This window comes from Sceloporus occidentalis, unplaced genomic scaffold, assembly GCF_023333645.1.
Source record: "Sceloporus occidentalis isolate IW3139 unplaced genomic scaffold, rSceOcc1.0.p SCAF_2, whole genome shotgun sequence".
In the NCBI taxonomy this organism is placed as follows: domain Eukaryota; kingdom Metazoa; phylum Chordata; class Lepidosauria; order Squamata; family Phrynosomatidae; genus Sceloporus; species Sceloporus occidentalis.
The window spans coordinates 10733337-10748149 of NW_028316982.1; the positions used below are offsets into that span (position 1 = coordinate 10733337).

Here is a 14813-nt window from a genome sequence, read left to right on the forward strand (position 1 = left end):
TAGGGCGGAGGGAGGGAGGGAGAGAGAAATGGGGCCATGGAAACCCACTGGGTGACTTTGGGGGAGTCACACTCTCTCAGCCTCAGAGGAAGGCCATGGAAAGCCTTCCCTGAACAAGTCTCTCTATTGACAAGAAAGAGAGGAAGGAAGGAAGAGAAGAAGAGGGAGGGAGGGAGGGAAGGAAGGAAGGAAGGAAGGAAGGGGAGGAAAGAAGGAAGGGGGAGGGAGGGAGGGAGAAATGGGGCCATGGAAACCCACTGGGTAACTTTGGGGGAGTCACATTCTCCCAGCCTCAGAGAAAGACCATGGCAAGCCTTCCTTGAACAAGTCTCTCTCTTGACAAGAAAGAGAGGGAAACAGGAAGGAAGGAAGGAAGATGAGGGAAGAAAAGGGGAAAGAAGGAAGGGAGGGGAAGGGAGGGAGGAAGATAGAGGGAAGGAAGGAAGGAGAAGGGAGGTGTTCTGGACTCCACAACAAACTCCAGCTCCCAGAATTCCATAGCCTTGAGCCAGAGAGAGTTAAAGCAGTGCCAAACTGGGTTAATTCTCCAGTGTGGATGCAGCCCAGGAGTTGCAGAGCACAGCAAACTTCTTCCCCCTTCCAGCCTCAGCAAGCAGCTCTCTCCCTGCTACTCGGAAGCTGGCAGTGCTGCTGGCTGCTCTGCTTGCCTGATTCCATGATCCTCTGGCTCCAGCCACTCACTCTCTCTCTCTCTCTCTCTCTCTCTCTCTCTCTCTGGCGCCCCCTAGAGGTTGGAACCCCTAGGCAGCCGCCTAGCTGGCCTAAATGGATGAGCTGGCCCTGGTCCTGGTACACCCCCCCCCCCCAAACCTCCAAGATCCCACATTTCCATGATGCGGCGCTGCAATTTTGCCCTATTTGCTTCTGGTGCTCGAAAGGGTACATTTAGATGTAGATGACAGGGATGAAGGGAATGAAACAGGAGGCTGGAGGGAGAGATGGAAGCAAAGGAGGGGGCCACCAGAGGCTGGGGCGGAGGCTCCAACTCCCAGAATTCCATAGCCTCAAGCCAAGGACCCCACAACAAACTCCAACTCCCATAATAATAATAATTTTTAAAATAATAATAATGATAATAATTAATTTTTAAAATAATAATAATAAGTTTTTAGTTTGCTATTGCACCAGAGCTCTCTGGCAGAGAAGGCTCAATGTCTCATGACAGTACAGTTCCCAGAATTCCATAGAACTCAGCCAGGGCAATTAAAGTGGGGTTAAACCGGATTATCTCCCCAATGCGGATGCAACCTAAGAAAAGGAAATTGTTACAAAGGGAAGGAGAGTGGATTGGATTCAGGGAGGTGGTACTTCAGGGAGCATGGAGAATAAGGGAAACTGGATCATTTCTGCACTCCTCCAAAATGGGTCTCCTTCAGATCTAAAGGATTTACTTCCAAGTAAACCTGCAGCTTTTACACTGATTATTTTGCAATGCAAGAATTTTATTAATAATAATAATAATAATAATAATAATAATTCCATAATAATAAATGGATGGGGGCTCTAACATGGAGGATAGATGTAGATGTGGCTGACATGGATGAGGAGAATGACAGGAGGATAGATGTAGATGTGGCTGAAATGGATGGGGGCTCTGATACGGAGGACCCCTTTGAATTTGGCTGTCAGGGATGGGAAGATAGAAGGGAGAAAGAAACGTGCAGCAGTCATTCACATGAGGCATGAAAGTGGAACCGGGAAGTGGCTTCCTTCTTCACCCTGGAAGTGCAAAGGTTCATGATATATTCAGACCCCCAGTGAGCATGCACAAGGGTCCCAATTTGAATCGTTGAATCCACATGGTATGTACTAGTGTGGTAAAACAATGTGCACTCACTCCACTTTGACTCAGGAATCACCACAATTTCATTCTTCACGTGTGATAATACATCACATGAATTGCCTTGGATTCAAAGTGACTCTGCTTCCTCTTCAATTCAAATGGGCTCTGGATTTGAGTTCCAGTCTCACGTGGGATAAGGGCCTCTGCAACACTGGCTCTTTATCACATCTACTAGTTAGGGTAATGATGGCAGGTGATCACTGGATTTCTCTGTTAGAGGTCCTTCATTCCAAGAGTCCTCATAAATGAGAGCTGATTTGGAATGTTGATTTGAAAAAATGGAATGACCTGCCAGCAGAGATCCACCAAATTACATCTTTAGAGGCCTTTAAGAAGGCAATAAAAACGGATCTCTTCCAGCAGGCCTTCCCTAACTGACCTCCTCGCAATGTTTACTCTCCAGCTGCATAGCCGTTCTCACCAGACTATGATCGTGATTGATTTTATTGATTTTATTTGGAGCATTTTATTGGGAATTGTTGCTTTAACATTATTTTAGGGTGGGAGGGAGTCTTAGGGTGTTTTTGCTATGTTTTTACTTGTGACTTGCTGTGTAGCATTTTTATTGTTCTTTTGTTTGTTGTTACCCGCCTCAATCCAATACAGGGAGAGGTGTGATACTTATTATTATTATTATTATTATTATTATTATTATTATTTGAAGGCACATAATCACAGTATGGCCGTCATATTATCCAAAGTTTGGAAAGGTATTTTTCAAAAATTATTTGTTATAAGACTTATTGCATAGCCCCCCCCCCCCCCATGAAAATCATTACTACATATGTTGCTCCTCAGATTAAGAAGTCCACTGGTGACTTCTTCAGGCAAAGGTGTTAAAAATCAAACAGAAGAAAGAAAGAAAGAAAGAAAGAAAGAAAGAAAGAAAGAAGATAATGTTGGAATCATAGGCCTACTTTTTCTCGCAATGTTGTAGTTGTTCTCAGTTAAGATAGTATGGAGGGTATGCCCTAAGAAGACAGTATGCCTGAATGAGATGACACCTTGATTCCCAAAAGGGACAAATCAGAGAGGCTGTGAAGTTCTGAGCAGAAATGCTTGGCAACAGGCTGCTCATTTAAATTGTGTGTGTGTGTGTGTGTGTGTGTGTGTGTGTGCGTGTGCATGTAATGCCACATGTAATTTTTTCATGTGCTAAAGGCACATGATCCTGTCTGATCTTTGAAGCTAAACAGAGTCAGGCCTGGTTAGTACTTGGATGGGTGGCCACCAGCAAAAACCAGCAGCTGTAAGCTAGATTTCCGAGGAAGACAATGGCAAACCACCTCTGTGGAAATCCTATGAAATTCATAGGGCTGCCATAACTCAATAGGAGACTTGTATGCATACATTTTCAACTTTGCACAGACTACAGGTTATGGAATAATGACAAGACTCCATTGCCATCTGCTGGACTCTACATTACTACTTTTTACATATATTTTATTCGGAACAGAAAAGAACAGGGGAAAGGCCACTTTTAAAGTCTATCTTCTAGTTCAGACACACAAAGGAATAACTGAGCAACTTGTCAAACAGCTGAAAGAATAAATATCCAGCAACACAAGTTCCAGAGGATAATAACGCTACTTTCAGGTGAAAAATTATCCCAGCATCAGTAAGAATATGAACATCATGAAAGAAAATACTAGTCTACCTCTGTTAAATTAACTCCATTCATCTTTAGCCTTTCTTGTCTTTCCTCTGAGATTCTTTCATATGCAGTTTCTCTGTTTAAAGTATTATTATAATATTTTTTAAAGCTCTGTAGTATCCAGTTGATTCTCACTGCAGGGAACAAGTGTCAAAGTAGTAGCACCTACACTATCTGGCCACAGTGCAGAGGAAAGGAAGTTAAATGATTCCATTTCATCTACTTTGCTGAGATGCCAGCCACATTTGGCGTTTCCCAGCTGTCACCTAGCTGCCAAGCTTTTAATTAGGCTGTCAGAACTATGCCCATCCCATCCCATCCCATCATTATAGTACTCTAACTTAAAGTATTGGCACCTGAGTTTTGCTCTTTTCCCCTCTTCTGCTAATCCAGGACCAGGCCCCACTCACCCCTCTCTCATATTTGATATCAAACTATTATTAAAAGGGATACTGAAGTGAGAGACCGGTGGGGGCCTGTAAAGGCAACTCCAAGGTGGAAATCTGGCCATAATCCAATTGGTTCCAGCAAAGAAGTAAGCAAGGCATCCACCCCAATGAGTTCGCCCAAGACATCAACGTAATTCCTTTTGTCTATGGAGGGTGATGATGGGACTCTGACCAAAAGAGATGGTGGTGCATACACAGACAAAGGACACTTCCCTAAGAGTGCAAGATTTTTATTTTATTTTTTTTGTCTGAGATATTCACACCCATTCTCTGAAACATTTGCTACATATCCTGACTGTTCTTTCAATTCAGTCCTTGACTACTGGCCCAGGACATGATTTTCAGTATATATACCACTGCCTGGACACTAGCAATTTGGTCTAGATTGTAACCAGGCAGACACTCTGTTGGTTCTACTAGGCTTCTTGATAAGCTGGCCATCCAATTTGCCTCTCCGTTCCAGATTCCCATCGATTTGAACCTCACTTCAATATCAGTAATGTATTATCATTAGCAAGGTCTCCACTATTCACCTTTTTCACCTTTGCTTTGTTAGTTCTTTTGTGTGTACATGAGTATGTATGTGTGTTTGTGTGTGTTTGTGCACATGTTGATTATTTTCTTAATAAAACTACAAAACCTATTTGGAATTGCCTTTGGAGTTCTGCATGATTTGGAACCATTATACATAGGGCTGCAACTCCAAGGCCAACTGTTGCCCCCCGGCCTAAACATAATTTGAGCTATTAAAATCCCCTTAAACATATTAATCTGTAGATGCCCTCCCAGGACAACACAAGCATTTTGGATAACACTCTTTTCCTTTTATGCCATGTACCTGAGATTGCACACCCACCAGCATTTGAGTGATGGAAACTGGGACACATGTGGCCAAGCAACGTGAAAGTGTGGTCAATATGAGAAAGATTATTAATGAAGAAGAACACAGAAGCTAGGAGAAGCTGCAGCAATTTGCTTTTGCCTGAGCCTACTGAGAAGGGCAATATTCTACCCCCTTCTCTCCTCTCCCTCTTGCTGATTTAGCTGAATACAATTGAATAGTTTTGCTATTTTATTATTAACATTTGGCTACAATGTCAACAAGGATTCTAAAATCTATGATTGCCACTTCTGATGAGTCACCCCTCCAAACAGGAAACAAGGGTGCAAATTCTCCCATTTTTGTGGGCGCTTGTCAGGGCAAGAGGAAAGGGCTATGTGCAAATTTCCAGCTCAGTTAGTGGAGTAGCATCTTGCTACAATTTGGAGGTTTACTGATTTGTTGCTACAACTCTAAGAGGAGGGTACAGTATATGTATTTTCTTAGCTTTTTCCTTCCCTCCCAGTCCTTGTGGTACCAGGGCTCCACTCTCCTTTGCATTCACTTTCTGGCTAGAAGCAAGTAGGATAGCTTAACTCGGTGATGATATAGGTTACATTTGCCAAGACCTGCAGTGGAATGACCATCATGAATATCTTCATGACCTTATCAGAGAGGATGTGCTTAATAAATGCCCAGCCTGTGCCAATGAGAGCAATGGTAATGAACAGCAGGGCTCCCTTTAGCAGATGAGTGATGTAGTAGACAACAGCCTAGCTTTCAATGGGGTAGCCCTATGTAGAGATCTAGTGATAGTTGATCGCATGGAAGACCAAAGACAGGGACTTGGTGAAAGGAAGAGCAGCCATTAACCAGTGGATTTTGAACACGTCGGCCCTGCATTTCCGAAGGGTGTGGATCCACACGGCTCTGGCAATAAGAAGAGTGCCATAGAAACGTAGAGTTTGGGGAGGAGGATTTCTCTTGCTGAGAGGTAGCTATCAGGATTCTCCTCCACGCTTCCTCTTTCAAGGCTGAAGATGACTTGCTCGTTCTGCACATTCCTCCCGACACATTTGTGGAAATAGAGACTTTAAAGTCCTTCTTGGCCCTCTGAGTTGACACTGAAGTAGAACTGGAATGAATAGCCATTGTCTTTGCTTTGGATGGGGTGAATTCCTTCAGGCAACTGGGCTTCAGTTGTGTTTGGCCCAGGTGCTGACTTATATTCAACATTCTGGGAGCTTGCTGACTGTGCCTCTCCCTGAGGGTCAGTAAAGCTGATTTTAGGGAGCAAGGGTTTGTTGACTTTGGTCTTGACCTTCACAAGCTTCTTTGCAAAATCTAGGAGGAGAAGGGTGACTGAAACATCATGATCTGGGGTTTTATTCAAAATGCAATAATCCATTTGTTCATCCAGGTAAGCGGAGAATCCATCATTTCATGTTCGGTCTAAACTGAAACCGACCTGGATGTTTTTGTCAACATCTGAAAGCTGTTTTACTGAGATGGCACTCACACTGACCTTCATGAAATCTCCCTTTAAAAAGCCAAAGGTATTGAGATGGACTTTCTACCATACATCATCCTTGAGGGCGAGGTGGTGGACTCGGGCCTCCGCGGGGCCTCCCAGGATCAGCAGTAGCAGCAGCAGTGCTGCCCCCAACACGACGTCCGCTCCTGAGTCCCGCTTGGGCCGCAGGAGGAAGGAAGCGCCCCTGCCACTGCTCCCACACGACCCCATGTTTATTCCTGCATCACCTGGTGCCACCCGGTGCAATGACTGCCTGTGCAGGTTGCTTAGTTCTGAGATCAGACTGAGGTGCCCCATGATGAGCACATGGATGCGTACCTCATTGTGATCTCAGAGCGAGCTACTGATTATAGCATGTATGGGCAACCCCCAGAAGATATATTATATTGAGGTGTAGTGGCCTGCCACTTTTCTCCATGCCACTAGAATTGGCCTTCTTCACTATTATTATTATAGTTTATTTCTATAGCACTGTAAATGTACACATTTCTGCTCAAAACCTTGCTTTGATTCTGCTAAATCATGTGTCTTGTATATTTGCCAACCTAAACGTCTACAAAAGATAACATGTAGCTGGGAAAGCACATGGAGAAATCTAAACCCTTCGTAGAGATAGCAGCTGAACTAGACTAAGGGACTCGACAGTCCACCCCTAAGGGGTGGCCTGGAGCCGCCCCTTTTAGCGCCAGATCTGGGCCGCAGCAACTCCATGCCACAGCCCCAATCTGGTCTTTCCAGGGTGCAAAAAGGAGCCACAAAAAGCAGCTCCTTTTTGTGCCATGGAAAGAGTGCCATAGCCACCAGCGCCATGGCTTTTCATCACTCCTTTGGTGCTGTGTCATCTGGACACAGTGCCAGAGGAGCACTGTGAAACCACCCGCCATGTGGTGGGGCACACAATATCACACCAGCATGGGGGCAGAGTCAGTGCATGCGTTGAACGGAGGCCCCACTCTGCCCCGATGCCAGCCTTAATGGCTGGTTTGTCGAGGCTGTAAGAGACATAACATGTGGCTGGGAAAACACAGGGAGAAAAGAGATAGCAGCTGACCTAAACTAAGAGACATAACATTCAGCTAGAACAGCATAAGAAGAAATCTAAAGATATCAGACTTTGAAGTAATGTTGGGCCCATGGCTAACATTTGTGACAATAACCACCTGATTGATGGGCTGGGAGGGGTAGGATCTAGTAGTGACATGACTTTGGAGAAACCTATAAAAACAGCTAAGATACTGACGTAAGGTCAGAGCTTCAGCACAGACCTTACGGTCTGAGGTGCCATGCCTCTTCATGGCTACAGAAGGGGCCCACTCCCTTTTTATCTCTTTGGGGCTCCCAGCATCTGAATGGAGATGTTTACTTTTATCATTGCGTATAAGGGGAAGTTGCATCCAGACTAAATTATTTGTTTTTATCTGTAGATAGGTTTATAGGTATGATTTATGCATATTCCTTTGTATGCTTACTGGGTGTATGATAAATCATAAGGCTTTTGCAACTACAACGGGTGTTTTGTATTGCATCAAAGAAAAGGATCTCTCTGCCTTTGTCAAGATACAGTGACAGATGCACTAGGTGGTTCAGCAGGACACCCATGCAAACATATGCCCTGATGCAGAAACAGAGGGCTCCAGATCTTTCAGGGAGGCACGGAGTAAGAGGTAAGTTTTTTTAAAATTCATTTTAGTGGTGTTATAACCCAGGTCTGGTTTGGAATGTGCCAGATGTCATCCAGACTGTTTGAGCCAGAACTGGGGTTTGAGGTGTGTCATCTGATCAGGATACACAGAACGGGTCCATGCAATTAAGGCCAAAGTTACTTCTCTGTAACTTGCTTTCATTGCCAGAACTAGGGTTGCAATTTTTATGGCTTTGGTCTCCATTTCAAGTCCCAAGTTCAAGTCTTGTTGCAGGGTTCTTAGCCATGATAGGCTATCTGTAGTTTAATTTCCAAAGAAGGGCAGTTGGAAAACATATCATTGGGTCCTTAGGATAGCCTACAAGTTTAAACGTTTTTTGGGGGAAACTTTAACTCAAAAAGAGAACACTTTTCGATTCTCATCCAGATAGAATCCATCAATAATAAATTTATTTCTCGTGGACATAAGGCTATTGCAAAACATAGTGCAAGTACAGAAGCACAAGTGAATTACACACAGAGAGAAAGAGAGAGAGAGAGAAAGAGAGAGAGAGATCATGTGTGTGTATATGAAATAATATTTAAATGTGATTGCAGTTTATATCAAAATGTTCTAAATCTTCCTTGTTGTGAGGCAAAACCTCTAGATCATCATAGCTTAGAGTCGGGAGAGAGTCTGCTATTACTCCACAATCCAGCAGTTCTAGGAATTGACTCTGCCTTCCTGAAGTGTATTAATAGCATGTTCTTGAGTCTAGGATTAAAAGTGTGCTCCTAAAACTGTATCCTCAGGTGGTTAATAAAACTTGCTTCTTTTTTCTCTCTCTCACTCGCTCACTCTCTCTGCCAACAGAGACCTTCTGACGAAGATGACTCATTCACAGAGCCAGGACCCAAATGAACAGAGACGCTATGATGATGTATAGCCTTGTAGCTGAAAGAGAAATATGAACTCATCAGGAAGGGCCGCATCTGCCAACTTGAGCACAACAAAACACTTTATGGTGATGTTTCAGGGTTTGCTGCCATATGATTAGTCCCTCTCCACCTCTCCCCCTTTATCTGCTTTCTTTCTTGGAACAAAATAGAAAAGGCATTTTGTTCCTGTACAGATAAAAACAAATAATTTAGTCTGGATGCAACTTTCCCTTATGCGCAGTCTTTCAAAAAATCAATGGGTGTTTTGGAGAACATCCTCACATATTCCAGTAAGGTGTTGAAACTAATGTATGTTGTTTCTTTGATGTCATTGTTTGAGTATTTTTAAATAAATGTATAAAAATAATAAACTACTGTGTGCTACAAAATCCAAAGAATAGAACTGTACACCTCCCTAGGCAGGAGAAGATTCCAGGACATTTTTATGAGGGAAAAGATTCCTTCTGATGAAGGAATAGGAATGGGAAAAATATTCACAGAATAATTGAGTTGGAAGGGAAAGGCAGAAACATCACTCTCCACAAGCATCAGGAGCTCTCCAACAAGCAACTCTAGGCTGCTTTTAGACCACTGCTTCTTGACTGATTCTTCACAAACTGGAAATTGCTTGCTGTCTGTTTGAATCCATACTGCCTAAGTAGGAATACAAGGGGAAATGAGTCAAGATCCTACACAGTGTGCATCTACCCTCACATGGTTACCTGGTGGTTGCACTACTACATCCTTTGGTTGAATGTCAGTACATTGTGGAACAAACTGTGTATGTGCCAGTATGTTTGTTTATTGTCCCATGGTGCAATGGGAAATATAAAACTATATATATATATATATATATAACATATAATTCCAGTGAAGAAAATGGTACATTGAAGACACTGATGAATAGTTACACATCATTCAAGAATGTGAAACTGTATGGCTGGAAACCTGTTAGATAGTCCCAAGTAGAGCAGACCCAGTCAATCAACCATTCAATAGAAAGTCAATACCTTCCATGGCTCTACTTTAATTGGGACTAGCAACAGGATTTGGGCCCTTGTGTAATGGTTACAGTTATGAAACTCCATCTACACAATCATGAATGGAATACAATAGGTATCTGCTGGATATCCCATAGATCCCAAATAGATCCCCGCACCCCATAGATCCCAAAATGGAGTGCTCAAGTCCCATTTAATATAATGGCATAGCAAAATGGTGTCCCTTGTATAAAATGGCAAAATCAAAGTTTGCCTTTGGAATTTTAAAAAATATATTTTGAAATTATGGATGGTTGAATCCATAGATAAAGAATTTGTGGATACAGAGAGGCAAACTGTACATTGCTTGCACAACATCCAAAGAAACCCCAAGCATATATATAGGGGAGTTTACACAAACATATGACACACAAAAAGGCACACCATGCTGGATCATAGCAATAGGACTTCCAGTCTAATCGGTTCTTTCCAAGACAGGAGCAGTGGAAAAATGGTCGACTAATTTCCCATAGCTGGATGAACTGTGAGGATATCCTGAGGACCACTAGAGGTCCCTGAAAATGCCAGGAAAATAGCTGGATAGATTTCCAGTTATCCACTAATCCCCCTGTTCTCCAGTCACATAGAAATAAATGGTTTTGCTGGGGGAAAGGCTGTTACATTGAATTATAGGTTGGGAAGGAGTGCACCAGGAGTTATAGCTACTGAGCAGCTGTATACCAGACATACTTCAACCGATAGAGGATTTTTAAAAAAATCAAAAATCTCAAAAATAAAATCTTGATCAAAATGTACCATAAAATACAGCCATTAAAAGCACAGTTAAAAACACAATCATTACACGTTCACTGTAAATTTCAAAGGAACACCAAAGGAAATCTACACATGTAATGGACAAAGAGAGATGTGTTTGTGGATGAGCAATGCTGGAAGACAGTACCTGGGGCCTCAAGGCAAATGCAAAAGGAATAAAATGAGATGAACTGAAACATGACAAGAATATTACAGTAGACACTGCCTAAGTGGATTCAAAAGACACTTCTTTGTCAAGGAGGCCATTCCCCCCTTGCCATTTCTGTTTTCTGCACTTGCAGGCTCAGAACCCAAGCAAAATTAATGTTAAGTAGTCGCAGTAAATGTCCCTCGATTTATCTCAGTGGCAAGATGCCAAATGACCTTCCCCTTCATAATCAAGCTGCCTTCATTTATTTTATTTCTTTTTAAATAGACAATTATTCCTTTTCTTCCTAATAGTGTCACTGAACTGGAGGCTTTTTCCACCTGGATTGCACATTATGTCATGCAGATATCACATTACCATCTTCCCGCACCCTTTTACTTTGCAGCTGATTATCGTGGTAATAAGGTGATTATACTTCTAATTGTATCTTCTGTGCTCTGGGGAATGGTGGGAATTCATTAGATACCTCCACTGGCGTCACTAGGGTTGGTGTCACCCAGTGTAATAACTCATCCTGTCACCGCCAGGCTGCCTGGCACATAGCTCACATCCCTCACATGCCAGCCAGCGTGCCTCTGCTTTCTGCCCTCTGTGGCCACTGCTGGGGATGGGTGGCTACTGATGCCCAGAAGCTCCTTCTGGGTCTGGCAGGGCTGCCAGCTGGGCCAGGAAATGAAGGTGCCATTGCTGATGGCAGCTGCAGCAGCCACAGACTCCTTCCCTTCTGCAAAAGGAGAAGGAAAGGAGTCCATGGTCACCCCTGTTGCCATTGCCTCCCTTTCCAATCCTGAAGCAAAATTCAAATTTGAAGGCTTCTTGAAGTTTGCACCTTGCTATGTGAGTTTTGCTAGAGTATTGATATTTTAAAAAAACACACACACTAGAAGTCCTCCCATATCAACATGTTACAATTCAAAACATTCTCTTTAAAATTTAAATAAATTTTGATGTAGTGTTTTCTCTTTCTTTTTGATTTCAAGTTGTACTTTTTCCCCCCATCACTCTTTCAACCATCCTTTGAAGTGGGACAACGTTGAACAAGTGATCTTGTGAAAAAAGAAACACATTAAACAAAGGAATAATGCAAGTAAAGTTTCCCCAACAGATGAGGAGAAGCCATTATAGTTAACAAGCACTAACCATCCCCCCCAAAAAGGAAAACTCAAATGGAAGAGGCCATTCTGAAAAGGAATGTCAGCCTCAATTGTTCCTCAGAATGTTTGGCTGCATTTCTGTTTCTTCTTCTTCTCTTCACCTCTTTAACCTTTCCTTCTGCATCATCCATCTGTGCCAGACAGAAAAAGTAGAAGTTTAAAAGTGTTAATACACAGACTCTGGGTTCTTTCTTTGCAACGACAGCAAAGCATATACCAGTTGAGGAGTTGCAGATCTTGGATGGTAACATGATGAATGCTCCCATAGCAGAGAGTCTAATGAAAGCCTTGGGCCTCATTTGTTTTTTTATATTAAAAAAAATCCTGGAGAGAAAAGGGAGAAGACTCTGCAAGTGGTCGGTAGGAGGGGGAGGTACGAAATAGACAACCTTCATTAAGTGATGGAAGGGATTGCTAGTACTTATCAGGCCATTCTTCTATCTCTTTTAATACCTTATCTCTGAATGTTTTTATCTGGTGAGCATCCTCCATAATGGCAATATCATCTAGCATGTACACAGAAGCTGGGGCTGCATCTGCACTGCAGGATTAATGCAGTCTGACACCCCTTTAACTGCCATGGCTTAATGCTATAGAATTCTGGGTTTTTTAGTTTTGTGGGATAATTAGCCTCCACTGTCAGAGCTCTGGTGACACAACAAACTACAAATCCCAGGATTCCATAACATTGAGTTAAATAGGTTTCAAACTGCATTATTTCTGCAGTGCCAGTGCAACTGTAGAGAGAGCTACTACATGGAAGCTTTGGACTCCAACTCCCAGGATCCCTCACCCAATCATTGAGAGATCCTAGGAATCAGGAGTCCCAAAACATAACTTTTCCAAGCTCTTGAAGAGATGGAAAAATACTTCTCTCTCTCCTATGTACTTCCAGTCCAATGTGGTACATCAGCCTTCCTCTGTCTGATGCCCCTCTTAGTGCATGCTGGCTAGGGATGTTGGAGGCTATAATCCCATAAATCTGAAAGAAATTGATTTGGTGAAGGCTGTGCTAAGTGGTACATGACACAAAACTCATGTACTTCCAGGAGTCAGATAAGGTTCCTGTTTCCCATGTTTCTTATTCAAACTCATGTTTCTTATTCAATCTTTAGAGCCCAAATATCAGCAATAGAACAGTGGTCACTAGAAGTCACTCCTTTGTGGATCAAGGTTCATGTGGCTTTTGACACATGCCCATAGGATTCTGAGAGCCATGGTCTCTTGTGAATTGGAGCCTGAGTCAGAGCCATCATATTAAAACACATTTCAGGATGATTAGAGGAAGATAGGGCTGTCAGATCTCAGGACTCAGGTGTCTCCAGGTCTTATGGGTAATCTCCAAGCGGATGACAAGGATGCAGATTCTCCTGTTTTAGTGGGTTCAGTTCTTGGTAAGAGGAAAGGACTCTGTGTGAATCTCCAGCTCAGCTAGGGCCCCATCTTCACTTGCCAAAATACTCTGGGGTGCCCCTGGAGTACTTTGGCCCCAAATTCCCCCCTACTTGCTCTCTTTTGCTGCAGATTTTTGGCTCCCACAGCAAATGACAGGTGGCTGACTTATCACACGGTCCCTGTTTGTCACCCAACACTGCTGTTGAAGTCGGATAAGATGCCTAGCCATGTTATTGATGTTGGGTGCCTCATTCTAACCTCACAATAATGTACTCACCGTGGCAGCACAGGACACCTCACAGCTGCTGCCATCGTTGCAAAGAAAAGTGAAAACCAACAGCAAAAGGTCAGTTATTTAAATGCAGGTTACATGGCAGAAGCCCCAAATCAGGTGTGGGAGTTGTGAAGAAATTGCAGCAAACTCAGAGGGAATTTGGGGTAAATCATCCATGTAGACAAGCCCTAGGAGAGCAGCAGCTTACTACAGTTAGCAAGGCTTGCATTGATTATTGCTGCAACTTTCAAAACCTCTCCAGGAATTTCCTTAGTTGACTTCCCCCTTCCCTCCCTGTAGTTATTTTACCAGGGCTCACCCCCTACTCTGCATTCACCTTCTGGCTAGAAGCAAGCAGGTTAGATTAAATGTTCCTTGTTCCCACATCCTGAAGTAGATGATAAGGAATAATATCTTCCTTTCATCTTGACCTGGGAACAGCCACTTTAGCTAGGCCAGTACATTTGGACGTCTGAGGAAAGATGACTTGTTCCTTAAGATTAATTCCAGCCCTTACACTGAACCATTCTCTTCGTTGCACTCTGGTTTTGGACTTTTGATTCCCATGAAAGATATATGGAGTATGCCACTCAGTAGAAGTAATGCCATAGATCATGACTGCAGGGCATTTGTCTAGAATATTCATAATGATTCTCACTGAGGCTTGTTAACTCCTATGAAGTTTGGCCTATAATGTGTGTCATTTCCACTGCAATTAATTTTACTTAGTCTCTTTGTGCTGGTCTCATTGATATGTCAAGACTAGCCATGGCTCAGGAAGTCCTTGTCAAGGCAAGCCAAGATGATTCTGTTACACATGTAGGAACAAATGAGTGGAGGAATGCAGATTAATTTGCTGCCGCTTCAATTAATGTGGCAAATGGAAGAAGAAGGTAAAATGCAAGTGGCCTGCTGTGTCTCTTCTGGTTGTCTAGGATCTTAGATCCACAGCTTGAATGTTACTTGCTAGAGTGCTGAAGTATTGTCCCTCCCATTGCATGCCCATTTGAGCATCTACCAGAAACTTCTAGAAAGCATAATCCTACATATTTATGCCCAGGATGTTATGTGGATTCTTTGATATTTATCCACAGCTGAAGCACACCAGTCCTGTGTGCTTCAGCTGTGAGGAAGATGGACGTCTGTC

General features: G+C 43.0%; 1 pseudogene; it reads right to left on the bottom strand.

Moving 5' to 3' along the window:
* Nucleotides 1-5359: 5359 nt before the first annotated feature.
* Nucleotides 5360-6618, bottom strand: LOC149317957 (protein GPR107 pseudogene; annotated as a pseudogene).
* Nucleotides 6619-14813: the final 8195 nt, after the last annotated feature.